The following is a 9,816-nucleotide window of genomic DNA, read 5'->3' on the forward strand; positions in this document are numbered from 1 at the left end:
TGGGTGACAACTCCAGAGGCTACTGCCCCACTCCTGAGCAGTGCTAGGCAAATTGAAAGACTGCTATTGATTCCTGTAAAGTGGGAAAGGGACAGGAAATGACATGGGAAAAGGACTATAAAAAGTCCTGACATTTTTGTCCAAGGGTCTTAGCTTCTTCTGGTGGCTTGACTTTTGGAGGTGGCTTTGGACTTGACCTTTGGCTTGGACCTTGACTTTGGCTCTTAGACTGCTTCTTGGAGCACTGCTTCTGGATCTTCTACTTTGGACATCATCTTGGGTGAGTGAGTAGCTGGCCTTCCTTTCCTGGCTTCTGGAGATATTAGTTCCAGAGAGGCCTTCCTTTCCTGGAGGAGGCTGCCCTGCTGGGGCTGAGCTGGACACCAGAGCAACATTTAGTGTGATAGGCTAGATATTTTCTCTACCATCTCCTTACATTTCTCTACTTTCATTCTTTCCACCTCTTTGTAAATAAAGGTTACTAAAAGTCATTTTGACTTGAGCTATAAAATTTTAAATCAGCAACCACAATATTACCTTAGAATTCTCATTAGCATAAAAACCTAATTTTAAATTTTTATATTTAGCATCATCTCACCCTTATAGAATGTAAATGCTTCATCCTTGTATAGGCTCTTCTGATTGCTTACTCATATTTACCTTTTTATATTTCTTTTCATTCCTATGTTTGTATTTCAAAGTTTCTGTTCAGTTTTATGTATTTTTTAATCAGGAATTTTTTTAATAGTAGAGCAAAGAATAGCATTATTTATTTTAGAAATAGGTAGAATCATAGTAATTACTTAATCACAGAATCACAGAATTTCAGAGCATGAAGGGAAATCCGGTGGCCATCTAGTACAATTTATATTTCCTCAAAAAAATACTCACTATAGCATTCAAGTAGCTATTTCATCTTTACTTGAATACCATTAGTGGGTAGAAAATCCCTACCTTTTGAATTCTGGGGCAGTCCTTACATCATTACAGTTCTTCCTTCCAATACTTATGTCAGGTAGTGTAACATAGCTGTGTCAACATGGATTCTAGAGACCCCAAACTTGTGGCCTACTGAGATCTGATGAACCCCAGGTTTTAGGAATAGCTTGTAGGTTAGAGACCCCCAAAGTTTGTGCTTGTTCCCTGTTCCCTTGAGAATCCACCCAGAAGAGAATCCCAGACTAGCAGTTGCAGACTGAATAATGGACCCTGGAATAAATGCTAAATATCCTTTTGTCTTAGGTAATCTCCCCCATTGTATCAGAGACCCTTTCCTAGGAAGGCATACCTGGGCAGGAACCATCCTTTAGTATCCATAGTAAGCAGCCCCTTCCCTTAAACCCTAGCCTCTGGCTAGGATTCCTTTCCCAGGCTTGATTGTATCCTGTCAGTATGATAATGTCAATCATCTTTCCCAGCCCCTGGATCTTCCCAAATGGTATATAAGTTTCCCAATTTCTTTTGTTCCTTGGAGTCGTCATCTAGTCATCTAGTGCAGTGGCACTCCCAGGGGTTCAGGGACCAGAGCAAGCAGAGTTCAATCCTCGACTCTGCATAAGGCACATGGTGCGCAGCTCTGCATGGAGGTCTAATCAGCCCTGTACTCCCTTTCCCTTAATTAAAGAATGGCTTTTATGACTATTTAATAGTTCTGTGTTTTTTCTAAGTTAACAGCTGGTACTTAATAACTGCTTATTAACCTACTTATATCTAACTTAAATGTTTTTTTAAATATTTTTCCATGTTTACATGATTAATTTTTTTTCCTTCCTCATTTTCTTCCCCCCTCCCTGAGCCAACAAGCAACTCATCTGGGTTGTACAAATGTTACCACTTGATATCTATTTCCATATTATTCATTTTTGCTATAGAGTGATCTTTTAAAGCCCAAACCCCAAATCACATACTGTAGTGCAGGGTTTTTGCATTACAATATTAGCCTAGGCTAAGCTGTCAGTTACCCTGGATGGGATCTTGCCAATGGCATGCACCATGGGGCAGGTGCCAACTGGCAGTTGGGCTGAGACTATAAAATCCCCTGCAAACCCAAGCCTGGGTTCTATTTTCTCCTGACTTCACCCTGATCACCTACTTATCCCTGACCTTCCCTGGGGCCCCGGGTGGTGAAGGGTGGTGAAAGGGTGGTGAAGGGTGGTGGAATTGTGGTTAGGAAAATAGGATAGTTTAGATCTTAGGACCTTCCTTAAGAGCAACCCAGCTACATCTATTTCCTTTTCAACTGATTAGCTACAGGATCAAATTAATTACCAAACAGAGACCGTTTAGCTCTGGCCAAAGGCAGCTAGCCCTTGGCCTGCCAAGACCTTCTTAGGACCATAGCAATAACTTAGTGACACCTAAGCCCTCTTACTTTGGCTATTCCTTCCCAGTTTCAATAAATCCCTTAGCCTTTAATCAGAGAATCTTGTGATTATTCTTATACCATCAAGGCTAAGGAGATTAGGGAAGAGGAGAAAATACTGAGCAGTTTGATATTCAGTTTGAGGTTGAACCAAACCACCATTGCTTGGGACAGGAAGTTCAATCCCAACTTCCTGCTGGTCTGCCATTCAACCAATAAGAGGCAGTTACCTCAGCAGGGAGGGGCTGCCCACCAGACATCTTAAAGGAGCCTAACATCTAGTAGTGAAGATTCACTGGGCACTTAGCTTACAGGGTTTGAATTTATACTTAAACAAGTTCATTCCTAAACTGAGGTTGTTCAGCCTCCATAACATCCAACCCTTGATCTCCTGCTAGACCAGTTACTGGCTCCAAGAGCTCCTAGTAGTGACTTTACTACCTACATAACAATACTCATATATATGTGTGATAAGAATTGTCATATGTTTTTCTTTTGCATTTCTATTCCTATAGTTCTTTATATATGATTAGCATTCTTTCCCATAAGTCCTTTAGGAGTATCCTATCAGAACTGTTTAGAATGCCTCTATTTCATCTAAAGAGTGTTCAGGCACCACTCCGTTGGGAATCTGTTCCAGCAGTCTAGTTACCTTAGGGGTGGGACAATTGAGTGAGAATGGAATAAGAACAGCCAGAGACACTGTAGCTTGCAGAAAGCTGTTCTGCTTTGCCTTGATTAAAGTTTATTTTATACACTTTGAGATCACACATAAAGTTGGCATGGAATTCCATTCTCACCATCCATCTTATCTTGGAGACAATGTGTTAGGTGTGTTTGAAGTATCTCTTGGGCCACAGTGGTGAGAAAGTACAGGCTTTTTCATGGGAGACAATTTCTCCATATTTCATTCATTGTTCTTTTATGTTAAAGTACTATACAGAATTGGGTCTGAGAGGGGGGGAAACTTGGAGATTGTTCTGGCCTGTTTTTGCAGGCACCTGTGTATGGGAATCTGAGTTAGAGTATTAAAATCTTTAACATTAACTCACTATGTGTTAGTTTGTTGTGAAGTGGCTTCTAGGGGAACTTCTGTATTACTGTATGTAAGGGTGGGAATTTCCTAGGAGTTATAGGGAGCCTTTAGGGAACTCTGCCATTAGCCTATATTGTTTTTTCTGTGTTTCCCTGGGGCTGAGTAAGGATATTGATTACAATAATTTCAGTGAAGGGGAGTGTTAGTGAGAAAAGAGTCACATAGGGGAAATTGAGTGAAACAACCATCCTTATGACACCTGCCATGCAGGTTTCAGAACTAGTGACAAGCTGTGCTAAACATCACAAGCTTGATGGCTTCCCACATTGCTCCTATAGAATTATATTCAATTTGCTGGAAAGTTATTCACAGTTGTAATCCTATATCACTTACCTTTTGAAATTTCATATTTAAATTCCTTTAGTTTATAATGGTAGCTGTTAAATCCTTTATAATCCTGACTATGGTTCCTGACATTTGAATTCTTTCTTTCTAGATACTGGGAATGTTTTTTATTTGGCCTGTAAACTCTGCATCTTGGCCATTTTATTCCCTAAGAACTTTTATTTTAGGGTTTTATTTCTATATGTGATTAGGAGATCCTTTCTATTTTTCCTTTGCTCTCTGGTTCTAAAGGGCCTGGCCAGTTTTCTTTCATGATTTCTTAAAATATGATAGTCATAATTTTTTATCATGGCTTTCAAGAAGGTCAAGATTCTTAAGTTATTTCTCCTTGACCATATAACTTCTTTTTCCAGGTTCTTGAGTTGTTTGTTGTTGTTTTTTAAATTTTTTTTTGTTTTATGTAGTAATTAGTTTCTGTCTAGTTCATTCTCATGTTTCAGAGAGTCTATTAATTCCCCTTTCAAATATTTCCTCCAGACTTACTTCTTTTCCACTTTTTTTTCCCCTCTAAGGTAATGTAGAACAAAATGATATCATTTTAACTTTTTAAAAAAATCTTGATTTATTTCTTTGAGTAATTCTAGTTGACCTTCTGGAGGTGTATTTTTTTTTGATGATTTGCTTGTAGATATTTTGAAGTCACTCTCTTCTGGATTTATTCTTTAAATATCTCCAAGTCCACAAAAAATCTTTATTGTTGGTCTCTTTTTTTCTCCTTATTCTCTTCCAGTCTTCTTTCCTGAATGAAAATTATATGTTAGAACAAGGCTTTATGAACTTTTAAAGGGAATTAGTGTTCCCTAGTTCATGCCTGTATTATCTCCCATCATTGCTTTTTCTGGTTACTGCGTGATGTGTTCTTCGAAGATTTCGGAGGTAGACAGGTCAGAGCCCTAAAAATCTTTAGCATCCTCTAAATGGTTTGATTTTTGGCACTACCTAAGCATTAGATTTTTTTTTTTAACCCTTGTACTTCGGTGTATTGTCTCATAGGTGGAAGATTGGGGGTCAAGTGACTTGCCCAGGGTCACACAGCTGGGAAGTGGCTGAGGCCGGGTTTGAACCTAGGACCTCCTGTCTCTAGGCCTGACTCTCACTCCACTGAGCTACCCAGCTGCCCCAGCATTAGATTTTTGATCTGAACTTTGTAGCTTCTGACCTTGGTTTGAATCTGAGACACATAAATGCCAGCTTGATCCTGGAGCTCCAGTAGACAGTTGCTAAGCCCAGCTCCTATCAGCTAGCCAGAAGATTGTAGGTTGAAAGTGACAGAGCTATGATCTATCACCTACTCTCGGGCCAAAAATCTCTTCCCTGGTCACTCATCTGTGGTCTAAATAATCTTACCTTGGATCAGAGGAACAGAATGTAGGTCTGGTCTAGGTCTACAAGGTGAATCTATAGCTTTGCTATGGGGAAAGGGTGGCAATGCTGCAGTAACAACCCAGTTAAAAATTTCCTGCCCTGATCATTTATTTGCCTGTGAACTGAATTCTTGATCTGAGTTCAGAAAAAGATGCCCTACTCATGTTTTTTTTTTTTTTTTCCCCCCTGGAATAGTTGTAACAAAGAGGCTGTATTGCTTCCTCCTACTTTTCCATTTCTGGTCTTCTTAAAATCCACATATCTAATCAGTTACCTTAAAATAATTTTTCTTATAATCTTTATCTTATTAAATATCTTTCTCTATATCTTATCTTGTATATATCCCCTTCTTTTTAGCTGCCACCTTAATTCTGATTCTTATCACTTCTTACCCAGATTTTAAAAATACTTTGAATTGGGATTCCTGACTCTCCTCACTTCATCTTTACTCCACTGACAAAAATTACTTAAAGTATAGACCTGGCTGATTCCCTACCCCCACCTCCCATTCAAAACACTGCAGTACTTCCCTGTTATCCATAGGATCTGGTGGCCCAATGGAAAGAGCACTGGACCTGGAGTCAAGACAACCCGAATTCAAATCTAGCCTTGGACACTAGCTGCGTGACCCTGGGCAAGTCACTTAATCCTGTCTGCCTCAGTTTCCTCATCTATAAAATTTGCTAGAGAAGGAAATCCAAAATCACTACAGTATATTTGCCAGGAAAACCCCAAATAGGGTCATGAAGATTTGAACATGAGTAAATAATAAATGTGCCAGGCACTGCTAAGTATTTGTTCTTCACAATAATCCAGGAGAGTGGTGCCATAATTATCATCATTTTACATTTGGGGAAATTGAGACAAAATTAAGTAACATTCAAGGTCATGCAGCCAACAAGTTTTTAAAGGATGATTTGAACTCAGATCTTCTTGACCAGTGATCTAGTACCTTAGAGATAACTTGATCTTAGAGATAAATTCTTATCTCTGTGTCTTTGCACAGACTCTCCTCCATTCTTGAGATGTTCTCTTTCCTATGTACAACTTAGTTTCTCTAACTTTCTTAAAATTTCAGTTCAAATTCTGCCTTCTGCAGGAGGCCTTTCCTATTCCCCTAGCTGCTAGAACCTTCATCTCTGGAATCATCTTTCATTTTCTTTTATATGTGTCCTGTTTCTATCAGTTTATTTACATGTCTCCCTTCCCACCCTCCAATTAGAATAGGAACTTCCTCAAGGGCAGGGAATGTTTTTACTTATCTTTGTATCACGACATCTTAACACTGTGCCTGGTATACAGCAAACATGTAATACGCGCTTTTTGACTCCTTGGATATAAAAAATAAATGTATTTAATACAGTGGAGACTGCAGAGTGAAGTGAGCAGAACCAGAACATTGTACATAGGAATAGCAATATTGCATGGTGATCAGCAATGCAACAAACCAAGACAATTCTGAAGAATTTATGACAACAAATGTAATCCACCTCCACAGAAAGAGCAGGAGTCTGAATGCAGATCAGAGCATACTATTTTCCACTTTATTTTCTTTGTGTGTATGCTTTTATTTTGAATTTTGGTTTTCTCTTACAACATAACCAGGAAATGAAGAGAGAAGGGATGGAGGGAGGCAATTTGAATTTTTAACATGTTAAAAATTCTTATTACCTGTAGTTGGGAAAATATTAAATTAAAAATACTTTTTTAAAAAAAAGCTTTGCTAAAATCCAGGCAAAACTGTATTAAAAGCATTCTCTTCATCTAACTATTTAGTAATCTTGTCAAAAAAAGAAATAAAGTTTTATATTCAGGAAACAAAACCTAAGGAGATATGCTGCCTTAGGAAGAAGTGAGGCAGTAGAGAGCCATGGAAAAGCACTGAAATTCGAAGACCAAGATCTTGATTTGGCAGTTGACTAGACAAATGACCTTAGGCAATTCACTCACTTCAGTTGACATCAATTTTCTTACCTAAGGGAAAAACTGTTGAAACAAGTGCTAAGATTTTAATTATGAAATTTCATTTTGTATTAGATTCTCTAATATAGAGAAAGACATCTGGCAAGGATGAGAATAATTTTTTTCCGTATTTTTCACTTTCATAATCTGTCAGTGAGACATTCTTTAGGAACTTATTTCCTCAAAATTTTCTTCTTTCTTTCCCAAACACTGATTTTATAAATCTCATTTGACTGATGAAGCCATAAAAGCAAGCTCTGGGGCCCTTGGTGTTGAGTTTACCTCCTCAGCCCCATTCTTTCAATGCTTTATGTGCCTTTGACTTCTTCCTAGAAGTTTCCCTGACCTAGAATTTCTGCTTCTTGTTCTCCATATTTTTGTTGAGCTTTTTCTTTTTTCCTTTAGTCTTGTTCATGTTAGGAAAACTATCCAGTAAGATTTGAGAACTGGTCCTTCAGAAGGGAGGAGAAAAGACCTAAGATTGTTGGCTTTTGCTCTCCACATTTGTTTTTGTTGTTTCCCTTTTCCCTCCCTTAGTACCACCCATGACAGGACTGTCCAGTAAAAGCCCTATAAGCATTTAATTGGTGGAAGGTCCTCTAGAATTTCCTTTGGATCTTGCCACCAAGGGGCAGTATGCAATAAGATGGGTGTTTTCCTAATTTTGTTTCCCAGACATAGTTTCTTCCTCACCAACAAGTCCCACATAACTTTCTTCAAACCCAGCTTCCCTAGTGGTTTCTCCGGTGTAGCTTCCTCCTCACTTGCAACCTGACTGATCTAATTTTCTCCAATACAATTTCAGGTAAAGAGGCATAAAATAGTCCCCCTCAAACTTGCTAAAGAATCTGAAATCATATGAAGTTGCCATACTCTGATAATGCACTAAGAGATTGGTTTCATGCTGGAGACAAGGAGGTTAAAGGGGTTACGTCCAGAGAAGCTATTGTATCCTTGCTGTATATCTTTGCTGTTTTAGAATGAAGTAAACCTCTTCCTTTGTACAATGTTCAGTGGACTGAACCAAGAGGGTGCTGGCCTTAAGAATACCTTGGCTGGAACAAAAGCAATGGATCATTACTGTATTGTTAAAAAAGATTATAGGGACAGCTGGGTGACTCAGTAGATACAGAGCCAAGCCTGGTGATAGGAGGTCCTGGGTTCAAATTTGACCTCAGACACTTCCTAGTTGTTGACTGTGGCAAGTCATTAACCTCAATTGCCTAGCCCTTGTGCCTTGGAACCAATATGGATTCTAAAACCAAAGATAAGTGATTAAATTAAATTTAAAAGACTATATTACAAGCACATGACTTTCAGGGAGGAATACAAAGGAAATAGATGTATTTTGTTGTGGTTTTTTTTTTTAATTCCCAAGGCAGCTAGGTGGTACAATGAATAGAGCACCAGGCCTGGATTCACATGTGACCTGACACTTCCCAACTCTCTGATCCAGGACAAGTCACTTAAACCCCATTTGCCTAGCCCTTGCCCTACTGTCTTAGAGTTTTTACTAGGACAGAAAATAAGGGTTTAAAAAAAATTACCTTTCCAATTCATTATCTACACATCTGCCAATCTGAGAATTCTACAACAGTTCTGTGTGCCTACCTACCACTCAAAAATCTTTAATGGCTCCTTTCTTTCTCTAGAAAATTTTTAAGCCCTCCACTTGGCATTTAAAACCTTATCCAATTTGGCTCTCCTCAACTTTTATAGTCTTATTTCATATTATGCTCCCATCCCCTAGCCCTTCTACTCCCAGTCAAATTGGCTCTGTTTGCCCTGTTCCTTGAACAAGACATTCCATCCTTGGCCTCCCAGCTTTTGTTTGAGTTCACCCAAGTCTGGAATGCAGTAACTTCTCAACTCCACCTCTTAGAATCTAAGGCTTCTTTCAAAGCACAACCCTGGTGCCACTTCCTACAGGATGCTTTTTTCCTGGTCCAGTTATTAGCCACCTCTCTTTTTAAATTACTTTGTATTATTTTCTATATATTTTATTTACTTGTGGACATGCTGCAACCACTCTCTCCTGGTTTTCCTCCTATCTGACTGCTCCTTCTGTCTCTTTTGCTAGATATTCTTAGGCCTTCTCTTCTGCCTCTATCCTACTTCATTTGGTGATCTCTTCAGCTCCCAGATTTAATTAGCATCTCTAAGCTGAGGATTCTCAGATCTATATTTCTTACCCCAATATCTCTAACTAATTGCCTTTCCAGACATCTTGAACTAGATGTCCAATAGATATGTTAAACTCACTAGGTTCAAAAGAGAACACCAGTGATGTGTAACCTTTTGAGCTTGGTGTGTCAAAATTCGCCAAAAAACCAAGCATAACTCAGGTGGTGTGTCACTTTGAGAAAAAAAAAACCATATAATTTCATGATATTTATAGTTTAAAAAATGTATAATTGTAATTTTGGCAAATGTAATAATCATAATAACTGTATTTAACAAACCAAAATAGGCAAATTAATATAGGTAGAATTGTCATCTATAGTACACAGCATCTACACTACACTACAGCAAATGTTTCATCCAAGGCAGGTGGCCCCATACTTCTCAGTATGCAGTCGCATGGGGCTGTTTCATTGAAAATGGCTATGATGACATAGGTTTGATGACAGGTTTGCCATCAGGGGCCTAGACCCTCCCTTTCCCTTCCTCCCATCCTTATTACTAT

Source organism: Gracilinanus agilis, chromosome 3 (assembly GCF_016433145.1).
Source record: "Gracilinanus agilis isolate LMUSP501 chromosome 3, AgileGrace, whole genome shotgun sequence".
Taxonomy (NCBI): domain Eukaryota; kingdom Metazoa; phylum Chordata; class Mammalia; order Didelphimorphia; family Didelphidae; genus Gracilinanus; species Gracilinanus agilis.